Below are 10161 nucleotides of genomic sequence, written 5' to 3'. Positions count from 1 at the left end.
GCACTGAAAGCACTCGGCGCCAAACAAATTTGATGCCATTTCCCATTTATCTAAGCATCTTTTCCGTTCTTCTACCCACCCTATCAGTTGAGATGTGATGCCTTCCCCTCAGGAGGTCGGGACCCCCCCCGCCCCTCAAAGACATCAAAGATGCTATTGGTTGCTAAAGAAGACAAAAGGGTCACAGAGGTTAGAGAAGGAAGCCGACAACATCCGTAATCTCTACATGTCTGTTTTAATGGCCCTCTGACGTTCAGGCTAAATTCCTTAAACATCTTGATATTTAGCAACGCTCGTGGAAAACAAATAAGGTAACGAGGAAGGGGACAGTAACAAATCACAGGGAGACGTTTTGAGTTGTAAAGTGTTAGTCAGCCATGATTTATATTAGATATATTTGTCATAAAAAAATAAAGAATTGGCCACAAAGAATTTTAAAAGGTCTACGCATTAAAACCAACATTGAAATCGTCTCCTCGCTGCCAAATTATGGGAAAGTTTTAAAATGTCTGGAAAACGAATTCATCTGCCAATGTTTGTTTGAAGTTCTTCGGCACATGTCGGGTGACGATGAATTGTCCCCCAAAGAGTTAATTGATGAAGAGGAGAAAACCAGGGGAAAGCTCAGTTTTCTCTCCCCCTGTCCCGTTTGAAGGAGATGCAAGTTGGCAGTGCGGGAGAGGCTTGAAGATTAATGTTGCAAAAGGGGGCTCTGACAGCTTTTCCGCTGGTTGCGGTTCTCTTGGGTGGCCCGATTGGTCTTGGATGTCACTTTTGCTACTTAATCTTGTGTATGTGAAACAGGCTGATTCGTGAAGACTGGGGCTGGTCCGTTCGGCGTGAAGTTGTGAAACGGGGGGGAACAGAACGTAAGACTGTCACTGCATTTATTTTTTATCTATTTATTTATATTGTGTCTGTCAATAGAGCAGATGCAAATATGTCAAAAAGATATTGTTTGAGATTGAAAACTTAAGTTGTAATAATTAATTACTAGCATGATTTTTATAAATTTTTTTGTTAGTTGGTTTATTAAAAACGTGCTGTCTTTGTCATACAGAACAAAAGGTGTATACAATCCTAATTTGGTTTGAAACTGGATTTACTCCTTAAATGCGAGAATATAAATAATAAAAAAAAAAGGCCCACATTTTATTTCTCATAAATAAGGACGTTTTGGTGAAAATATAAATGATTAATTGATGGGATTTAAGCAGAAACAAAGTAGGTTTTGGCAATAAAATAAGTAGAAAATATCAGATAATTTATTTGTTGATTATTTTACACACAATATACCAACCGTGGACAATACGTAACATTAGAAGGTCATTTTCCAGTTTGCTAATACCATCTGAGTATGTGTAAAAGGGGAATTAATCTGACAAATGCAAACAAAAGTAAGAAATGCAAACATAAAAACAGCCCCTTGCTCCCACTGATAAACATTTGGGAGTGGAATGTGAGTATTGTACTGAAGCGATCAATATATTCAAACATTGATTGACTGATTTGAGGCCTTCATGGCTTTCCCTTTTCACCGACTCAATGATTTTTGACATGTCTCCAGGCACTAAATGACCACACCCCTAACGCTCAAACCACCTTGAGATTTATTAGTGAAGTTCCCCATTTAAAAAGAGGTTTGTCTCCATCTTTTGCCAACGCATCACTTTTAACATGAAATCCATAAGGTGCCTGTTATGAGATGACGTCTTGCTGGCGAGAGCCCAAGCAGCTCCTTCAGCTAACCCCATAAGCCAATCTATACTGGTATCTTACCTGACCTTTCTGACATTTAACCCTAATCCTGAACACCTTAAACCCTATTTCTGGCAGCCTCTCTAAGCCTATTCCCTTTATCTAACCCCTATTTGTCTCATATTTGCAGTGGGAGAGGCTGCTTTAATACGGCTCCCCATCTGCAGCCTGTTACGCCAGCAGCACTGCTTTCCCAAATAAGTTTGGTTTTAAGAGCGCCCATTTAACGCCGCTCAACTCGGACGGGACGCCGTGCACATGGTGACTCTAATATGCAATATTAATTTTGTCTGACCAAATATGGCCGCAGCATTCGTTGAGCCCCTCCACTCACTGATGCCAAAAAGTAAATCTGTAAAACACAGGTGTTCTCGATCTATGTGTGTTTACTAGATTGCGGCCGTAAAAGACTCACTTTTTCTGTTCCACACAGAACGTTTGTATTTTGAGCGTTGAAAGCTGCCCACAAAGTGTCGTCACTGGAGCCGCTTTCCCCTGTAAACTGTTTGGATTCAATGAACTAATCCACCTACGGAGTTTGGCCCGGTGCCACGCCACTCACAAAACACACCGCGAAGGCAATTCCCTTGAGGAGACCAATTAAATATTTACAACAAATTAGCAAATGATTAATTAACTGCGGTCAAAACCACAGCTCATTACAGAAGTTAGGTTATTGTGTAGAGGACGCGAGCCAGGGAATTTGCCGGAATCACGTTTGAAGTCGGAGGGGGACGACTCACAGTATTCAAGGTGGTACGAACAGAGGGAAACCGGTGTCCTGAATGAAATTCTACTGCAGTTGGTCCCACGTCATATGGGGGAAGGCGCTCACACTTTGACCTCGGCTTACGTTGACCCGCTCACGTGAACTTTCCCTCCAAATGCTGTTCAGTCACATTGGTCCTTCCTGATGACTGCAGCTCATGTTGATACCAATTTTAGTCCTCCAAGGCCTCTATTCCACCACCTCCTGCACATTCATCCCAAACTCGCCAGTATTCTTTGGAGAGCGACTAGAATCGCACGATCAGCCACAACATTAAAACCACTGACAGGTGAATTGAATAACATTGCTCGTCTCGTTCCAATGGCACCTGTCAAGGGGTGGGATATATTAGGCAGCAAGTGAACAGTCAGTTCTTGGAGTTGATGTGTTGGAAGCAGGAAAAATGGGCAAGCGTAAGGATCTGAGAGACTTTGACAAGGACCAAATTGTGATGCTGAGAGGACTGGGTCCGAGCATCCTCCAACGACAGGTCTTGTGGGGTGTTCCCGGTATGCAGTGGTTAGTTTTTACCAAAAGTGGTCCAAGGAAGGACAACCTGTGAACCAGCGGCAGGGTCATGGGCGCCCAAGGCTCATTGATGCACGTGTGGAGTGAAGTCTAGACCGTCTGGTCCGATCCCACAGAAGAGCTACTGTAGCACAAATTGGTGAAAAAACTAATGCTGCTATGATAGAAAGGTGTCACAACACACAGTGCATCACAGGTTGATGCGTATGGGGCTGTGTAGCCACAGACCGGTCAGAGTGCCCATGCTGACCCCTGTCCACCACTGAAAGCACCTACAATGGGCACGTGAGCATCAGAACTGGACCCTGGAGCAATGGAAGAAGGTGGCCTGGTCCGATGAATCATGTTTTCTTCATGTGAATGGCCCGGTGCATTTGCGTCGGTTATCTGGGGAAAACATGGCACCAGGATGCACTATGGGAAGAAGGCAAGCCGGCGGAGGCAGCATGATGCTCTGGTCAATGTTCTGCTGGGAAACCTTGGGTCCTGGCATTCATGTGGATGTTACTTTTGACTCGTTGCACCTACCTAAACATTGTTGCAGACCAAGTACACCCCTTCATGGCAAAGGTATTCTGTGATAGCAGTGGCCTCTTTCAGCAGGATAATGTGCCCTGCCACACTGCAAAAACTGTTCAGGAATGGTTTGAGGAACATGACAAAGAGTTCAAGGTGTTGACTTGGCCTCCGAATTCCCCCGATCTCAATCCGATGGAGCGTCTGTGGGATGTGCTGGAACAACAAGCCCGATCTATGGGGGCCCCACCTCCCAACTTACAGGACTTAAAGGATCTGCTGCTAACATCTGTTTTGGCGGCACGAGGGGGACCTACACAATATTAGGCAGGTGGTTTTAATGTTTTGGCTGATCTGTGTATATTTTCAGAGCCGTGATGCGTTTGGGTCACCAGGAAACAAACAAACCCAGGGGTTTGTTTGTCTGCTCACAGAGCCATCACTGGGTTTGGGGACTCCAGTAACTGCAGCGAGTCTAGACCACTTGAGACGGCCATGTTGAGGTCATGCTCATAAAAGTCCCCTAGATGTTGGGTCATAAGCCGCTACGCCGAGGGCCACCGCTGGGCCCCCATCACAGGGCCTGAGAGAGCAAAAGGTTTCATCTGCACTACGTCGTGAATCAGGGTCAACGTCAAATAACTCACAAGGGGCTTTACTATGTTGGGACTGGACTTTGTTGTGTGCGGTAGGTAGCGCGGCTATCGTGTTCTAACAACATGCGCTGCAATGTGACAACATACTGAGGGGAAACCAGAGAAAAGGGAAAACCTTCACTTCCCAAGTTTAGATTTGTTTGGGTTTTTCAAATGCAGAATACGGTGTGTATCTCTGGAACGTCTTTGAAACACGGTGGCTACCTGAATTTGGAGGAAAGTATGCAAAAGAGCCTCCAGTGGCCACCACTAATTGACCTTTTGCAGGAATGCAACGCCTTTCACTTGACGGACGTTTGCTTTTAGCAGCTCCTGTGGGATGGGGCAGTGAGCTGGTGGAAGGCGATAGTGGGGGAGATCCTCTGGAGATAAACCACCGTGCCCCCTGTCCCTCAGACAACAAAGAAAGTGAGTGATGTTTGTCTGAAAACCAAGAGCCGGGATCCCTCTTGTTTTGATGTGTGGGCCACCTGGGATGCGGGTCTCCATCAGCACTGGGACCGATGAGAGAGGAAGAGAAACAGAACTCACACAGACCCGACTTCAGGACAAACAATCTGAGTGACAAGCGCCGGGATCCCAAGGAAGCCACCCGACAGATGAGGCTTTCACACGCAGAAAAAACAAAGAGGTGTTGGGGCGGGCCACACGGGCCTCCAAAGCAATCCCCCATGAATGTCTCGCTCTGTTTTGAAGCCGGAAGTTTCCCCGTCTCTAAAGTGAGCGACTTCCAAGACTGGAATTTCTGTAATTATCCAAGAAAATTGTATCAGCTCTAATGGATAAGCAGGTTATTCTGCGATTCAATTCCAATGTTCTCATGGATATCTATTCCAATGAATAGCTACCACCAACTCAACATCAACATATTCAATTACAGTTAAAAATTAGCAGCAATTACCAATGTCTAAAACGTACGGGCTCATACTTTAAGCTATAACAACCCTGGAAAGCTGCCAAGGAAAGATGTCTGCTCTTACAGAGAAGACAAAATGTAATCTTCAAAAGTGCAGAGCGGTGACAAACGGCACCGATAAGCCCATTTCAAAATAGGCTTCGGAGTTCTGAAAGAGGCCGAACTGAATTAGTCTGATGAAGTGAACCGGCCAAAGAATGAAAAAGCCTCTTTAACGGGAGAGGGTTAACATCTTTTTTTTTTATCAAACGCGCACTTCAGAGCCGTGTCCTGGGCCCGGCGAGGGGGTTAACATGTGGAGCGCCGTTTAGTAATCAAAGCTACACCGCTGCGAGTGGTTGCGTCTCTTCGGGAAACGCCACACGTCATCCTTCTCCAACATGGTTTCGGGTTCCCCAGGACGGAGCTGGACGGGGCCTGTTACCCTGCACCGTGTGATTCTCTGAGACGACGGCAGAACAGTTCTCCCATACCAGAGCTGGAGAGAAGGCTGGAGAGGAGAGGACGGCGCTGGCAGCCGTGCAGCACGAAATCTGTAACTTCCATTTGGGCGGGACGTCTCACGCAGGACGCTTGCAGAGGAGTTTCACCGTCCGGGGCGGAGGACGGGGAGCGGCAGCGATTTTCGGAGAATGTGGCCGGGGGAAAATATGGAGCAAACCCTGTTGCAATGATACCTGCGACATGTGCAGAGAACGCAAACCGCAAAACAAAAACGTGATTCAAAGTGAGGAACGAGGAGACAATGCTCTCCAGAATCTAGTAGATTTATTAAATAAATGTCTGCCTTTATATTATTTAATCAATCGTTTAATTTATTCCAATGCAAATGAGTGGCCAATAGATTTGACTGAGTTTAAACTTTTGAGAGTTCAAATTTTGTTTTAATCACAGAGTGAAAAGCGAGCCATTCAGCAGGTTGGGTGAAATATTAAAACAAAAAAATAAAAAATAAAGAAATTATGACATCATTGTGGCAAGCGCTCGTGTCATTAGCATTAGGGGATTTGGCATCTAGCTCCAAAATGCACTTACTGGTTGGCAGAAGTGTCGGTTCTGTTTCTTTACCTTCGCACCTCGGCCACAAACGGACGTCCAGTTCCTCTCGGCGCAAGTCGCCCTTTCCAGGGAGTCCAAAACATCTGGAAAATAAACAAAAGCTTTATAATCAAACCAAGGCCGTCGAGGGATATTTACCACAAACAAACAAATCAATCACTTAATTGATGTCAAAAATGAGAATAAAGTAGTGACTGATATTGGCTGATCTGTACCCATAGGTGGAATTTATTATCATTGTAGAAAATGTCAGATTCTAAGTAATTATTAACCAATGAAGCCAGCCATGTCCATCCAGCACCATATACTGTATAGGTGTAATTTTGCAAACAGGGAAATGTGTTGTTTTTTTTTAAAGATATATTTTTAAACCGCTCTCGTATGGCTGCAGGAAAGGTACAATTATATGGATGAAGTTGTTCACATGATGGTATGACCTAATTTTCCTGCCTGGCTCAACTCACTGTAGCTGTGCTGCATGTGTGTGGATCATTTCCTTTGTGGTGCTGTATGAATGTCGCTTCAGATTGCAGCGTGAACATCAGTAAAAATCTGGAGAAAATTGCAATATTTCCTCATATCAAAATAAGTCAAATCAAGTCGAAGCATTGCAAATCTGAGTGAATCTCCATTTTCCCAAAAGACGCATCACATGAACGTCCAGAGTGACTCAGGAGCGATTCTGGCGCCGATCGTTTGGACCGGGAAACATTTCACCACGGAGCTCACAATTGCGTTATTCCTTGTTTGTTTTCAAAAGGTAGGTGTGTGTGTGTCTGTGTGTGTGTGTGTGTGTGTGTGGGTGTGGGTTTAGGGCAGTGACGGCAGAAAGGTGTTGACATAAATAAGAGGAACCGCCTCAAATGAACCCTGGGGTCCTGCCAGTTATTACCCCTCAAGAAAACACAACGTGAACACATCACTACAAACCCGCCCGAATGAGGTGGAAAAAATGAAGAAGGAAATAAAACACTGCCATGGAGATGAAAAAAATACAAAATCTTTTTTTTTTTTTTTTTTTTTTTTTAAACATGAACAAATAATGACCATACAAAACTATATATATATATTTGAGTTCAGAGACTAAAACTCTCATTCTTATTGTCAAAATTCTCATTTGAATCTTAGAATCCTGAGAATAAATTCTGAATTCTCTTAATGTCAAAGATTCTGAGAGTAAAATCAGAATTGATGGAATAATCTTAATAAAAGATCTCCAATTTGGGGGGGGGGGGTCCTTGGGGTGTCCCTGCGTGGAGCCTTTCTTGTGGAATGGAGATCAGGGGTACAGGGACCAGATGGATGCCAGGGAAACATCTGTTTCACCTCGGTAGGGGCAGGACCTTATCAAATTCGTTACCACACACGCTGGATGGCGGAAGGCAGGACACAGAAAGAAGCATCCGTTACGGAGTTTAAGAAAACATGACGACCATTGTTTGTCTTGTAAACGAAAGTCGGGTCCCCTGTAAGGTCGGACATTTGCATTTCAGAAAGCTCACGGGGTTCGGAGGTTTGTTTGGGATCAGATGCTGTTTGTGTTTTTAGCGGCTTTATTTGATAACTGTAGAATATTTAGATAACAGACGCAATATACACCCACACATATACACACATATATATACACACCCACACACACACACACACACACACATATATATATATATATATATATAAAAATAAAAACAGGACAACTACTGTCATCATTTTCCTTTAAATGTTTGACTGCTTCAACGCTGCTGTGCCTAATTTTAATAGTTAACGAAAAGTTTGTTAAAATTGTGTTCTGATGAAGGATTTGGAACATTTAATTTGCTATAATCTCTCGAGTGGTGTGTTTTATTCTTAACAGCGTGAAGGTGTTTTTAGATTTGAAATGGTGTCATGCAAAGTCTGTCCCAAATTGAACGGCCAGATTATAAAAACAGGCCACGCTGGTAGACAGATTAATACTCACTCATCAATACTTACAGCAATAACTCAATGACTCATCTGCATTAAGATTCAATGAACTTCATACAAAAGCCACTTGTTTCTAAACCCCCAAAGATCCAACTCTGTCTCAAAATTTTTTTCTGAAAGTTTGTACGCTTAGTTCTTCACACATTGATGAGAGTAAAAACCCTGCTTCACTCACTGCTGGGGGCGTGCGGCCTCCTTCAGGGTCTCCTCCGTCAGTGTCTCCTCTATCAGTGTCTCCCAGCAGGTTCAGTCAATCCCTTCCAGGTCCTGAATGTGATGTTATCTGCCTTCCTCAAGTTTTCTATTTCAAAGAACTTAAAATAGAGGGAAAGATATCTCATGTGTCAAAAAAAGACCAGGTACTTCAAAGCAAGGTGTGAAAAAAGGACATAAAGCTTAAAAAATATATATTTGAATAAACACAAACATCTATATTAGAGTAGAAGAGTAATTTCCCCACAGGGGAAAAACAATATATGTCTGAATATCAGTTATATTGTGTGTGTGTGTATATATATATATAGATAAAAAAAAATATATATATATTTTTGAATTGTTATTGTTAATACTACTCCATTGGGTCAAATAGTGAGCCACAAACTTTCCATTTGGAGGAACACATTTGGTTTTAAAAGTTGTAATGGCATTCTTGTCCATGGTTAAATATAGAATTCAGACAGGATTCCAGACTGGAGGGGGGACCACCGCTGCCCGCGCTATTAACGTGCAGATATCACTGACACTTTTTTTTTTTAAGGAGTTTTCTGCAGAGCCGCCGCGGAGGCAAGAGAACAGCGTGTAAAACAAACAGACATTACTGAAGCACCAGCGCCGAGCGGCTGAAGGGAGGAGGACTGGAGGAGAGACGGGCAGCCGGACAGACGGACGGAGACAGACGACCAGACACGGGGGGGGGTGGCGGGGGTCGGGGGAGAAATCCCCCTTTCCCTATCTCCCTGGAGAGCTGCTTCACTGAGGTCTTGGCCTCTTCCCTTCCCCTGGGCACTCGGATGCCCGGGCTGAGGGAGGGCTCCTTGAGCGTGACCAAAGGGAAGCAGAGAGAGCGAGGGAAGCGTGAGAGAGATGGAGAGAAACAGAGAGGACCAAAAAGAAGAAGGGAAAAAAAAAAAAGAAATGAAAAGAGTAGAGGCTGATAAAAAAAACAAACCCAAAAAACAACAGAGAGAAAGAGCAAAGTGAGTCCAAGCAAAAAAAAAAAAAACCCCAAAAAAACAAGGAAAATAAAGTGAGTGCGACAGGAGTAAAATAAGAAAAGAGAGAGGAGAGAGGGAGTGATGGTGTGTCCCCGCTGTGCAGCAGACTGGAGGGACTCGTCTGCCCCAGAGCCAGAGACTGGAAAACAGGATCAAAGAGTCGCCAGGGCAACCTGCGTGACACACATTGTATTAAAGCCACACGGTTAATTTGGGAGAGCGAGAGAGGGGGGCAGCTGGAGGAGGAAAGGTAGCACAGAGGATAGATCAGCGAGTCCCGTCTCACTCGGTTAACTCTCCAGCTCAAACTTCCGCCGGCGGCTCCTCCTCGCCACCCGAAAGCCTCTTTCAAAAGTTATTTTATTATTATTATTATTATTATTAAGTGGAGTTCAGGGTTTGTTTGTTATTTTTTTTTTTTGGAAAGACCGTCATCCTCCCCCGTTTGGTTTCCAGACCTCACTCAACGTGTCGCGATGTGAAAACGTTTCCAAAAGGAGGCTTTTCAGGAACAAATTCAGCTGCTTAGCACCTCCAGTGACAATGCGCAATTACGTCAACTCCAGAAAACACTTCGTTATAGATAAATATCCTCTCGCTCTCTTGGTTAGAAAATGAAGTCGAAGCGACAGAAACACGAAGACACAATTTTTGCTTTTTAAAAGTTTAATTGCCCTTACAGACAAAACTCAAGAAAAAAAAACGAAAAAAGAAAAAAAAAAAACAGCAACAGACCATTAAGAATGATTGAAAGACCTTTTGTGCGAAAAGAAAAACACTTGA

This window comes from Zeus faber, assembly GCF_960531495.2.
Source record: "Zeus faber genome assembly, chromosome: 7".
Lineage (NCBI taxonomy): Eukaryota > Metazoa > Chordata > Actinopteri > Zeiformes > Zeidae > Zeus > Zeus faber.
This window is presented reverse-complemented; position numbering follows the sequence as displayed.